General features: G+C 44.1%; 1 non-coding gene across 1 annotated transcript; it reads right to left on the reverse strand.

Annotated features, from left to right (window-relative positions):
• Window positions 1–6,762: 6,762 nt before the first annotated feature.
• On the reverse strand, window positions 6,763–6,834 carry TRNAG-UCC (transfer RNA glycine (anticodon UCC)). The gene has a single exon. It is a non-coding gene; the product is annotated as a tRNA-Gly (tRNA).
• Window positions 6,835–10,263: the final 3,429 nt, after the last annotated feature.

Here is a 10,263-nt window from a genome sequence, read left to right on the forward strand (position 1 = left end):
CACCTTTTCTCCTCGAGGTACCCTGGACCACTCTCCCCATGGACTCTGTATCCTTCCACCATAGATCATGTAACCCCCCCTCCACCAGAGGCTTCCCTTCCCCATCTCCACGTACCCTACAGCTTCCTCCACAGGGAATTCTCATTTTTTAGGTTGAGCCTGTCAATGCGCTTGCGCATTGAGCTAGTGAGAGATATTGGGGCTTAACGAGAGCTTAATCATCGGGCGATTTGATTCTGTGCCCGTGAAAAGCAAGCTCAATGCACAAGCGCATTGACCTAAAAAGCGAGTGCACATGAAAGCCAGCCATCTGTTGCTTCCCCAGCGTGGTGCATTTCTCCTCCCCACAGCAATGCCAAGAGCTTGTTATTCAAAGGAATTGTTCCTTGATTCTTCTGGGAAGTATGCACGGTTATCGTTCTACTCGTCATCTAAGAACTTTTAAAGACCAGTTAATTTACAAGACAGTGTCATTGTCATTTTATAATATGACAGTTTAAAACTGAAGGCAAAAAATAACCTGAAAACCTAGACCTGTTCCGCCGAGTGGTGTATCAACATTTGCCGTACGTGCTTAAAGTGAACACTTAGTGTATTTAGTAGCTCAGCTTATACCTATAGCATCACCGTGGCATCTCGGAAGGTTAACGTGCCTGCTGTAGCTGAGCTTCATGTCCTTCCAAGGACATGACTGACTGACTCAACGTGTCATTTGTCAGGGGTCGACGGAAAGAGTGCGATTTAATTCGAAGTGTGTTCTCATTGACGTTCACGGGTATGATGGCACAGAGATATTCACGTACAGCTCTTTAAGTTTTTATGTTGCGCTCATGACCTTTGTCCTCATTTAATACCCACAGACATTTCGCTTCATACCATTAGATTTTCACAGGTAGGAAGGAGTAAGCGAACCCATTGGAATAGCCGAGTATTAAGCGGCGTTCACTGTGCACCGCCTACTGGCTGAAATGCACACACTTGCCCTACACAGTAATTCTCAGTCCCTTAAAGTGCACCCAGAGGGGGCCTGGTGTGCTAATGCACTTTTATACATTCCCCCCAAAACAGGCACTTTGGCCAGAAACCCTTGTTGCGCCTAAAACGGTATCATAGGTCATGCACAGAATTTCCAATGACGAGTCTTTCTCGGCATACCATATGACAGGTAAATCAATCGCAAGTTTATACCTGCAACATATATGCGAATGAGAACCTGCTTGCTTCTGAGGTTTGAAGCTCGGAACTGAGGCAACCATCCAGTATTACCACTCTGCCCCCCTTTTGACCTGCAGAACTCGCGTAATTGAGGGTACACCGGGATAAACAACACCGCTTCCCCAGCACGCGCTGGGCCTCACTTCTCCTCACACCCCATATGCTCATTCCCTCCCACGACTTCAAAGGAACACCGCTCCCCTGTTCCCCGCCCCCCCCCCTAATTCACCCCTGCCATCGCGTGGAAGTGCGTTTAAATTATGTGTTTACCGGATTGTCATTTTCTTTCGTTTCTTATGTATAGGTTATGTTTTTGTGTTGCAAATTGGTGCCGATAACATCATGGCGCAGTTAAGGGTACGTTGAGGATGTGCTTTTTTGTTGCGAATATGCACTTATGTTTGTAGGCTTTTTTGAGCGGCCCAGAACGCTAGCAAGGCACTGGAGGTATGAGAACGAAAGGTAGGCTTTCTTTTGGCGAATTAGCTTTATTTATTAGGGTATTATAGGTAGCTGGGTGTTGGGCATATTTCCTTATATGTTTGTGGGGGCGTACATGTGTTTCTTTGTTGACAATAGACACCTTTGTTGCACGTAGAGGTTGTGCTTTTCTGTAGTGAATCTGTGCTTGCTGTTGTGGACTTTTTTTTAGGCGGGCAAAATGCTAGCAATGCACCAGAGGTATGGGAACAAAAGGTGGGCTTTTTTGTATCGGTAAATTTGCTGCATTCATTATGGTATTAAATGTGGCTGTGCGTTGGGCGTATTTTGTTATATGTTTGTGTGGACATATATGTTGTGTTTGGCCATGGAACGATAGCTACACACTGAAGCTCAAAACACATACAGGTAATCATTTATATGTTTGTGGGGACGTACTTGTTGGGTTTCTTTGTTATTAATAGGTGCCTTTGTTGCAGTCAGCCACACCATTATACGTTCATCTTAAAACTGGCAGTGTGTATTTTAATGTAAAACAATCCACTACAGTAACACCGGCAACAACGTTCAAAAGGAAACATGATCTACACTCAGGACGTTGCAGTGGGCCTTTGACTGATTTAAATAAGGAGCGGGTGACATTTTTAATGTAATCTGGCCATGTGTTTAAAATGTGGCTGGCGTCCCGTGTGCGTCCTTTCTGGCCGGCTACATGATAGCCCTCATCAGTTTGAAAGATTTATCCGTCAATTACATAAGCTGCACTTTCCGCAGAAGACAATGTGGTTTCCAGACCAGTTGCAGTTGAGGTCCGCTGTCACTGGGATTAAACGTGTCAAGCCAATGTCAAGCCAATGTCAAGCCAAAAAATGTACCTGTGTTCCAGTATACACACAGGTCTGCGTCGTTCTAAAGGGATGCTATGCAAAACCACATGGAAGCTTTACATTTATATCACAGTCCACCTTCCTCTCATCCACTTTGTAATGAATTCTTCAAATGCAAGTGTGCCTTGCACTCTGGTGCCAGAAACTTCTCTTTAATTTTACCACTGCTTAATTTGCCCCGGTGTCAGTTGCCGGTAGTCAGTGTTTCTTTTAGTGAGATCACAGCTTCTCCCCCGCCCCCACTACCGAAGTCTACAAAACTCCTAACTGCGTACACTAACCTACGAGAGTGACACCAAATACTCCCACGAGTTCACTACAGTTCTATCAACTTATTTTTTCTTCCAGCTAATGAAACCAGAGAGGCAGTTACGTCACTGCCTTAGGTTTCATCAGAAGAAGTCTTTCCTTTTATTATTTTTGAAAGTGTACCAGTTACCTAGACACTGCATTGTTTTGTGTTTTTTTTCCAAACATATCTGTGTATAGATCTATGCCAACGCGCAGTTTCCTTTAACAGTATATGTTATTACAGAGATTTGCATAACACTGTATTGCCATTAGTATGGCCTCGCAGCAATCCCATAGTTCTAGACTAACAACTACTTGATAAGATGCACTTTATATCTGGATTGTGCTGACCAAAACATAATTCTGCACGACTTCACATGTCTCTGCCAATATCCACTACATGGTGAGGGAATTGTTCATGTCTGTTGAGTGGCTCATTCCTTCCCCCCTGCAAGCCCGATTTCTTTGCCCCTCCCATCCCCCACCTGTGCGCCCGATTTACAAACCCACAGGAACGATAGCTACACACTGAAGCTCAAAACACATACAGGTAAGCATTTATATGTTTGTGGGGACGTGTTTCACTTTCTTTTAAATATTTTTCATTTCACCATCGAAGTTCCTCTGTTACTGCCTCCAACTGATCCCGTTGTTCATTACATCCATTCCACTGTTGCTCATCTTTCGCTGTCTCATTTTTTGAAAACTTTTTTGGGACCCAGCAGTTTTTGGGGGGACTGCACCGTTCTAGCAAAAATGCTTTTTTCATGTTTTACCCACACCGCCCCAAACCAATGTCCTTCACTGCCCGGTGCCTTCTCCTCTCAGTGCTCTGTGCTTGTGTCCCTCAATGTCCAATGCCTCTCCCTCACCCTCCCTCACACCCTCACCCTCACACCTCCTCACACACCCTCTCACCCTCACACACCCTCTCACCCTCACCCCCCTCACACCCCCTCACCCTCACACACCCTCACCCTCACACACCCCCTCACACACCCTCTCACCAACCCTCTCACCCACCCTCACACCCCCTCACCCTCACTCACCCACCCCCTCACCCTCACACACCCTCTCACCTTCACACACCCTCTCACCCACCCTCACCCACCCTCACACCCCCTCACCCTCACACCCTCACACCCCCTCACACCCTCACACACCCTCACCACCGTCACCCTCACCCCGTCACCCTCACCCTCACACTCCCTCACCCTCACAACCCCTCACCCTCATACCCTCACCTCCCTCACCCTCACACCTCCACACTCCTACACCCTCACACCCCCTCATCCTCACACACCCTCACACCATCATCCTCACACCCCCTCGCTCTCACACACCCTCACACCCTCACCATCACCACCGTCACCCTCAACCTATCACCCTCACACTCCCTCACACCCTCACACTCCCTCACACCCTCAGCCTCACACCCCCTCACCCTCACACCCTCACCCCTACACCCTCACACTCCCTCACAACCCCACCCTCACACCCCCTCACCTTCACCCCCCTCACCTTCACACCCCCTCACCCTCACACCCCCTCACCCTCACACACCCTCACTCCCCCTCACAACCCCTCATCCTCACAACCCTTTCTCCCTCACACACCCTCACTCACCCTCACACCCCCTCAGACCCCTCACCCACCCTCACCCTCACTCACTCTCACCCTCACCCTCTCACACCCTCACCCTCACACTGCCTCACCCACCCTCACTCGCCCTCACTCAACATAGCATAGCATCACAAAGCATAGCATAGCAAAACATAGCATAGTATAACAAAACATAGCATAGCATAACAAAACGAAAATAGGATAGCAAAACAAAACATAGCATAGCATACAGCATCACTCAGCACCACCACAGCATCACTCAGGGGCACCACAACATCACAGTGCGCTACCACAGCATCACTGAATGCCACAGCATCACTCGTTTGCCATCACAGCATCACTCAGCACCACTACAGCATCAATCTGTGCAACCATTCAACAACAGCTGGTTCAAATATGTTCTCTCAATGTGTCAAGCTTTATTACAAATGTAACAAAAAGATGTTAATATTTCACTTCTGTTCTTGGATTTTCGTCACAATAAAATACACTGAACATAATCTTCACAAAAGTTATTTACAAAAGTTTAAGCTATTGCCATTATAAATTACAATTACTTTTATTTAGGTATTCATTATTAAAAAAAATTAAAAGCCATTGTTATTTGTAATATCAAAACATGTATGTCACGTAAATACAACACAAATTGGATTACAAATGCTATAGGTGTCCCATTTGTGAAAGTTATAACTATTGGCATTGTACATGACAAAGCTATTTATTTCGCAATTTTCAAAAACAAAACATAAATAAAAAATTGGTCATTTACAATACCAATAGCTCAAACTTTCCTAATGCGAGACCTATTGCATTGCAAATGCTTGTTTACCAGAGATCCTATGCCACCCTCCCGCCTCTCCCAGGCTCTTTTCCTCCTTTAAGCCCCCTGCTCTTTCTCTACTGGGGGCTCTTTAGCACTGTAACCCAGATATCCTGTATCCCCACCCCCCTTTTTATAGGGGCCCTATGCCTTGCCTCTCTCTAGGGACCCTAGTTCACTATTTGGAGGAAAGGGCCTCTCAAGATTGCACATTTTCTAGAAAATGTATTAGTGTAAAATGCATAAATCTGACTTTAATTTCTTGCACACAATTGTGCAGAGAACTTGTAGCATTTGAAAATGAAGAGTAACCTGTTTCTGGTATGATTAGGCTTAAACCCATTGAGCTGCCTGGATCAGCAGTCCCTATTCCAACATGTTTTTGAAGCACAGCACTTAACAATCTTGGTTCTGTTCTTTTCTTTGTTCTGCTTTGAAAACCAAGCAGCAACAAAAATCAATCATAAGGCACCCACTTTGCACAACGGACCTCTGTGTTTATGGTCAGAATTTGCAAACAAACATCAAAGTGATGAAAGCAATGCTTGAATTACATGCACGCCCAAACACCCGATTTAGACGGGAGACTCCCGATTTTTCATGCCAAAAATGAGTTTCTTTAAGCTGTTTCCCACCTGAAATTGCATCTTTTTCAATAGAAGTCGATACGGAGATGACTTTTTCTCGGTTTCTGTTTCAGAATCTCAAACTTCCCTGTCCTAACATGTTGACACGTATGGAATTCTTCCTATTGGAGCAGGACCTAGGCTTAATGGCAGATGCCTGCTCGCAATAGTGATAAAAAAAATGATGGACTGGATTGGGCTGAGTTTTAATACTAGGGGATGAAATGAATCCAAGCGTTCCACCTATCAACTTTTTTTTGTTTTTCTCTGCGGTAACAATTTAGCATTTTCGGACCATGTAGCTAACTGTTTCTCTGTCTGCCTATAATATTTATTGGGGACTGGCGTGCTCTTAAATTTCCCTTTGTGACATGTTAACTCTATAGAAAATAAAATAAATATGTGCACTTCCCCATTTCACAGCTCCCTCGCCGCCTTCCTTCACACACGCCGTTTTAAACCCCCGAGATTCCCCACATACTGTTTTTTTTAAAATTTCTATAGTTTTAGTGGTAGATTGTGCCCATATATGTGTTAATCACATTATTGTCACAAAGTTACTTCAGAGTGACAAATGCACGCTTCTGTCAGGACAACAGACGCTTCACTTAATAAGGGAACAATGACATATGAGAAACGTGTTCGTTATGATTTTTATGGGTGCAGATTTCATTCAGCAGTTACACAACAAATGGCATGCTCCTCCCCCTTGATTCATGCGTTCCAGGAGTTGGCTGTCCAGAGAGGGCAGCATTTCTATCCCAGAAGGGTGATTGCGGATAAAGTCCGCCGTTCATGTTTAATACAGGTTTTACATTTTTGAAAACATATATTACTAAAAGAAAAAAAAAAATGAAGCTGCGTTGGCCGGGAATCGAACCCGGGTCAACTGCTTGGAAGGCAGCTATGCTCACCACTATACCACCAACGCTTGCATGTTTTATCGGAGCACATCTGGCATGATGTAGTTGCTAATGTCTATGTGAAACGGCATGTATTGTGATAAAATGGTCTAGTGTGAACACTGCCTTTTATAACAAAATGTGTCCTCTCTAGTTGTGCCACCACAAGACTGAAACAGGCAGCCAGGTCTGTCCATCAAGCACCATTACCGCAAACCAAAGGGAATGCTTTAAAAGAGGCCAAATGTCCAGGAGCATTAACAATTTTAAAATCTGGAAAACACCTAACTCAAGTGCCTTGATTGCACTTTCTATGCTGCTGATATATATTTCAGATATTTTACTTTGGCTTGTGAAGTAAGCACCTCCTTGTGTGTTAGGAAACCTCTGGAATACTGCAGTTGTTTTCAGTAGCGGTTTGCGGGGAACGAGGGGTGAGGTGAGGGGTACAAAATAAGAAAAGCACTTACCTCCTTCCCGCGTCTCTCTTCCATTGTCTCTCTGCAACCAGAACAGGAAGCACACAAGCTCCCCTAAGCCAATCACAACGCTGCAATGCAGCATTTGTGTTTGGTCTGAGCACCGTGGATAGGCGTTCAGTTGGGGAATGGGAGCCTGGATGGACCATGCAAAATGCACATGACTGTTTGGCTGGCCCAAGACAGCCGGCCAAACAGTCATGTGCACTTGGAGTATGCAAACCACTCCTCGACCCTGTGCCACCAGCCCCGCCTCGTCCTAACCCAGCCCCAAACCTACAAAAAGTAAAAAGATAATAACATAGTTATTATCATTTTATTTTTTACTGCTCTGAGAGCAGTAGGGCGACGCTCCTCTGGCTGTTTCCTTTCACATGTATCCCAGCACGAGTGTTATTAGTTAAAATGACAAAATACTTTAAACATGCAGCCAGGGAAAGGAATACTAAATACTGCTCTCCAAGTTAAAAGAATTAGCAGCACTTAGTTACACACAGTGATATGCATTACCCCATATGTATGCACAATAAATTATTCTGCACTAATATATAACGGCCTCTTCATTATTTATTCTCCATTTGTGCTCCCTTAGGAGATTATAGGGTGCTGCAGCACCCCTAGCACCCCTGCGTTCAGCACCATTGCAACTGTCAGAGACAGAGTTTGCAACCACCTTCTACTGTGCACCAGTCTCTCCACATAGAGAATTAGTACTTCCTCCACTAAATGATCTGAGGGTCCGATTTAGAGTTTAGTGGACAGACTACTCCGTTGCAAAGACAACGATGTACCCTCTCCGCCAAACCCTCGGTACACCTGTTTATTTCGAGAGATGGGCAAACATTACGCTTTCTGCCCACAGAGCACCCATTGACTCAGTCAATGGAAAACTTTGTCCAACAGCTGATGGAGTAGGAGCTGTCAGAGGAATATCTTTTCTAGTCTTTTACCACCAGAAAAACTGGGCAGTGAGGGACAGAAAAGAAAAAATATCCCCACACCCTAGGAGAAAACTCCCAGAGTGTGGGGATCATTAGTTTGTAGTTTTTTATGAAACAAACTTCCACTTTGAGAGTTTTTTCTGGAAACAAAAAGAAGTTTAAAGTTTGGTGAATGGCTGTCAAAACAGACCTTGCATCCACCAAACCTTTTGTTCATTAAAAGGAATCTTTATGATTTGATTCCTTTCAGTGTACAGGAACGACCGCTGGCCCGGTAATCATTTCTAGCTGTTACAGGCAGAAGTCCATCAGGATGATAAAGGTGATGTTTTCAGCCACCCTGACAGATGGAGTACAGTCCATCAAACACTAAATCAGGCCCTAACAATGTTAAACTCTCTACCCTTGTCTCTGTTTGCACTCTCTTACAGTACTTACACTTTTAAAACCCTCATCATTAGGTAAATACAACTGCGCAAACTAATCAAGATTACTAGCAGACTGTATTCAATAAACAGCCCAACCATGGTGAATTTTCTATCTGTCTAGGCTTATTCTGACAGCGTAAGCAACGGGCTATATTAGTGATCTCTGGGATTAGCAACGGGCCCCATACCTGGTGTGTGTTCTTTCCAGTAACGGCCTCTGCAGGAATTCGCCTCTCTGCTCCCAAAGAGACAAAACACAGTTTATATGATAAAAGAAATGTGTTTTAAAAGCTGCAGCTGGGCTACTGTGTCATGTCTAAAACATTAGCAGCTATTGCTGACTGAACAGAAAACAGTACAACATGGTGTTGTGTGTTCTAAACATCTGAAATGTGTAGACTGAATCCCAAGAAGAGTCACTGAATAACAAAACAACATGTACAGGATATTTCAAAAATAATGTTACAAAAACAAAAGTGTTATCTCTGGTGACTGTGCAAGCAGATGCAGCCTAAAACATCTATTATACTAAAATAAGGGAGAGCCAAAGTGAAAACCAAAGTGGGCCCATGAGGGAGATCACCACATCCTCTCCTTGGTCGGGAAAGTAACTTAACGACTAACAAAAAAAAAAGGTCACGAGCTAAGCAATTTCAATGCGATACTAATAAGCATAAAATACACATTTATAGTTATAATAAACTGAAACATGAACATTTCCAAAAGGTGGCTTAGGGTACAGAAGGGGCACCCAAGATTTCTTCCAAAAGATCAATGTTTTTTTAATCAAGAATGGAATTGGTCTCTACATGCAATGATTCCTGAAGAGCTCCATTCAAAAGCTTTAACAAACATATATGATTCTCGTTATTAGCAGATGCTGAGGAAGTAGTCTGTAGGCCTCATCCCTGTTATTAGAGCAAAAGTGTGGGAATCTTGTTGCAGAACACCCATCTCCCCAGTAGGAAGCAGCTCATTCCATGCATCTATAAGGAGCTACAAGTTGACAGGACAACTCTGAATATGTGTTGTTATCGGATTCATAAACAAGTTCCTGACCTTAGGAACAGGCAATTGCAGTGCCAGGCAGACATCAAGTACCCACTTGAAGGGACACCAGAGGCAATGAAACACGGGCTGTACGAAGGTAAACTAGGCAGGTCGGAATGTCAATGGCCAGTTAGTGTTCAGTTCCTGGACCAGCAGGGCTTCAAAGAGATGTATCAAGCACTTACGGCACAGCAGAACCGGTGGCAGTTCAAATATCAGTGGGCTTCAAAACGGAACATTCATTGCAGAGAACCAAAGATCGAATCAAAATGCAGCAAATGAGGAATAACACCAAGGTCATGTCCCCAAAAACACTGGAAAATAGGGAATGTATAAAGGCCTTTATTGCTCCAAAGATTTTCTGAAAGATACTGACTAAAACAGTTGCAATTGTTTTAAAAAAAAGTGTGCAATACCAGCAGTAATGGAAGCATTAAAGTTGCGATGCACAAGCTTACCAAAATGCTGTGGGAGATTTGTGCTTAAATGTGATTGTATTTCACTGGATGTCCTTGCAACCTGAAGTTCAAAGGTTTGTTGGGCAGATGTTAATGCCATAT

The sequence above is a fragment of the Lissotriton helveticus genome, chromosome 12 (assembly GCF_964261635.1).
Source record: "Lissotriton helveticus chromosome 12, aLisHel1.1, whole genome shotgun sequence".
Lineage (NCBI taxonomy): Eukaryota > Metazoa > Chordata > Amphibia > Caudata > Salamandridae > Lissotriton > Lissotriton helveticus.